General features: G+C 41.1%; 1 pseudogene; it reads left to right on the top strand.

The window, feature by feature from the left end:
* Window positions 1-1,023: 1,023 nt before the first annotated feature.
* Window positions 1,024-3,589, top strand: LOC118020395 (annotated as a pseudogene).
* Window positions 3,590-3,820: the final 231 nt, after the last annotated feature.

Here is a 3,820-nt window from a genome sequence, read left to right as displayed (position 1 = left end):
AAAATACAAATAATCCAGTTAAGGAACAGGGAGAAGACATGAACAGACATTTTTCCAAAAAAGACATACAGATGGCTTCAGTTAGCCATGAAAAGATGCTCAACATCCCTCATCATCAGGGAAATACAAATCAAAACTTCAGTGAGATACTGCCTCACACCTGTCAGAGTGGCTAAAATTAACAACACAGGAAACAACAGATGTTGGTGAGGATGTGGAGAAACGGGAACCCTCTTACACTGCTGGTGGGAATACAAACTGGGGCAGCCACTCTGGAAAACAGTATGGAGGTTCCTCAAAAAGTTAAAAATAGAAGTACCTTATGACTCAGCAATTGCACTACTAGGTATTTACCCAAAAGGATACAAAAATAATGATTTGAAAGGGCACATGCACCCCAAGGTTTATAGCAGTATTATCAACAATAGCCAAATTATGGAAAGAGCTGGAATGTTCATCAACTGATGAATGGATAAAGAAGATGTGGTGTATATATGCAATGGGATATTACTTGGCCATCAAAAGGAATGAAATCTTGCCATTTACAATGAAGTGGATGGAGCTAGAGTGTATTATGCTAAATGAAATAAGTCAGTCAGAGAAAGAGAAATACTGTATGATTTCACTCATATGTGGAATTTAAGAAACAAAACAGATGAACACAGGGGAAGAGGGGGTTAAAAGAGAAAAAACTGAGGGTTGCTGTAGGGGAAGTGGGCAGGGGGATGGGCTAAATGGGTGATGAGGATTAAGGAGGGCACTTGTGATGAGTACTGGATGTTACATGTAAGTGATGAATCACTAAATTCTACTCCTGAAACTAATGTTACACTATATGTTACCTAACTAGAATTTAAATAAAAACTTAAAACATTTTAAAGAATAAAATAAAATTACCCTAAATATGTAAAAAAAAAAAAAAAAGAAAAAAAGGTACAAGCTTCCAATTATAAGAGGAATAAATTCTGAGGGTCTAAAGTACAGCATGGTGACTATAGTTAAAAATACTGTAATGTGGGCTTTTGTGTGTTACCCAGGGAAGGATCCATACAGCATTGTTTTGCGTTCCCATCATAACTTAAAGGGCAACTTTCACAATGTCCAGAGCCCTTGATGTCCTGCAAACGAAGGAGGAGGATGTCCTCACATTTCCTGCAGCAGGAACCCACTTAGGGGGCACCAACCTTGACTTCCAAATGGAACAGTACATCTACAAAAGGGAAAGTGATGGTATCTGCATCATAAATCTGAAGAGAACCCGGGAGAAGCTTCTGCTGGCAGCTCATGCCATGGTTGCCGCTAAAAACCTGGCTGATGTCAGTATCCTCATCCAGGAATACTGGCCAGGAGCGGTGCTGACGTTTGCTGCTGCTAGCGGAGCCACTCCTACTGCTGGCCACTTCACTCCTGGAACCTTCACTACCCAGACCCAGGCAGCCTTCCGGGAGCTGAGACTGAGCCCAGGGTTGACCACCAGCCTCTTACAGAGGCGTCTTATGTTAACCTGCCTATCATCGCTCTGGGTAACACAAACTCTCCTCTGCGCTACGTGGACATCGCCATCCCTTGCAACAACAAGGGAGCTCACTCAGTGGGCCTGGGAAGTTCCGTGCATGCGTGGCACCATTTCCCGTGGGCACCCATGGGGGATCATGCCTGATCTCTACTTCTACAGAGATCCTGAAGAGATCGAAAAGGAGGGGCAGGTCGCTGCTGAGAACTCTGTGACCGAGGAGGACTTTCAGGGTGAAAGGACTGTTCCAGTTCCTGAGTTCACTGCTATTCAACCTGAAGTCACAGACTGGGCTGACGGCGTGCAGGTGCACTCTGTGCCTATTCAGCAGTTCCCCATTGAGGACTGGAGCGCCCGGCCGGGGCCACGGAAGACTGGTCTGCAGCTCCCACTGCTCAGGCCACGGAATGGGTGGGAACAACCATGAGCGGTCTTCCTCTTCCACAAAGGCAAACAAAATGGAAAGAAGGTTGATGGAAAATAAACAGTTCTTTTTTTAAAAAAAAAATACTGTAACGTGGGCCTCAGTCGGTTAAGCATAGAACTCTTGGTTGCCCTGCAGGTCATGATCTCAGGATCGTGAGATCGAGCCCCCCATGGTCACTGCGCTGGGTGTGGAGCCTGCTTGGGATTCTCTCTCTCTCTCTCTCCCTGTCTCTCTCTGCCTCTCCTCATACTATCTCTCTAAAAATAAATAAATAAATAAATAAATAATAAAACATATAAAATATATTGTAATGTGTACTTGAAATTTGCTAAGAGAGTAGATCTAAAGTGTTTTCACCATATCAAAATAAATAAATGAAAATGGTAGCTATGTGAGGTGATGAATGTGTTAATTAACTTTATTCTAGTAATCATTTCACAATGAATACACATTACAGAGTACACTACATATATATTTTTTGTCAATTATGCCTCAGTAAAGCTGTAAAAAAATTTAAAAATAAAAAGATGACAAAAAAGAAAGAATTGTTATGAATGGAAAGGTTTGTCATTATAAGGAGAAAAGTGTAAACATGTTGTTAGTTGTGGTTATGGAAACACTGAAAGCTTAATTTAATTGAAGTGCGATATTAATTTATCTGGTGGAGATAAATACAGCGTTATGATGAACAATCTATCTTTTCTATTTGTTTTATGATTAGAACTATATTGTCACAGTGGGTATTGGGGGGAGATGTTTATCCATTTTTCCCCCTCATATACATACTGTTAACGTAAGTGAGAGTTTACTCATACCTACCCATAACTCTACTCCTTGCTTTCCTCCCCCAAATAATCCTTAGCATTGACTGAAAAATAACTTTAGCCATTTAGACTTACCTTTAGCTTTAAATGATAGGCATTAAAAATCTAATTAGAGATTTAATTAAAATGTGACTTTACTAAGCTCTATGAGATGGATTTCTAAACTTCAGGAATAATATTAGAGTCTTTAGTTCATCAAAGACAGTAAGTATGCTCATGAGACTTTCCAGAAGAAAAAATAATTTAACAAGCACTGTATAACTACTATCTTAGTTTGACTTCTATCCTTCAACATTTCTTGTTATCCTCCTTCAATAGCTTCCTAATTATCTTATCTCCATTCCCTCTATCCAAAGTCGTCTTCCATACAGATCATTCCATTGGAGGGATCTTTTTTTTTTTTATTAAAGATTTTTATTTATTTATTTGAGAGAGAGAGAATGAGAGAGAGAGAGCATGAGAGGGGGGAGGGTCAGAGGGAGAAGCAGACTCCCTGCTGAGCAGGGAGCCCGATGCCGGACTCGATCCCGGGACTCCAGGATCATGACCTGAGCCGAAGGCAGACACTTAACCGACTGAGCCACCCAGGTGCCCCCATCGGAGGGATCTTTTAAGAACACACATTTGATCATATTATTCTCCAAACTGTGCCTTTAATATCCTTCAAAAGCTCCCTGTTACCCTCAGAATAAGTCTGAACCCTTTGTCATGGCATACAGGTTCCTTCATGGTCTAGAGTTTGCCTATTCCCCCAACCTTATGCCTTTTTGTTTCACAGTGTACATTGACAATGGATTCAGCCACATCAGCAGCCTGAAGTTCTAAAATATGCTATTATTTCTTTGCCTTTGCATCTGCTGTTCTCTTCTCCTGAAACACTTTTCCAGGGTAAGTTTCTCCTCCTTTGAAAAACAGCTTGTACATTGCCTGCTGGTTACCTCTCATGACAGACCCTACTATGCTGTGGGTTCACCACACCCTACTTCCTTTTCCCTTTGGAATCAGTTAAAATGCTTTCCCAGGATCCATCAAAGTTCTGATTGTGAACTTGTGTTC

Source organism: Mirounga leonina, unplaced genomic scaffold (genome assembly GCF_011800145.1).
Source record: "Mirounga leonina isolate KUSES-001 unplaced genomic scaffold, KU_Mleo_1.0 Mir_173, whole genome shotgun sequence".
NCBI classification, from domain to species: domain Eukaryota; kingdom Metazoa; phylum Chordata; class Mammalia; order Carnivora; family Phocidae; genus Mirounga; species Mirounga leonina.
Note: the sequence above shows the minus strand (reverse complement) of the source record. Positions and strands in the feature narration are given on the sequence as shown.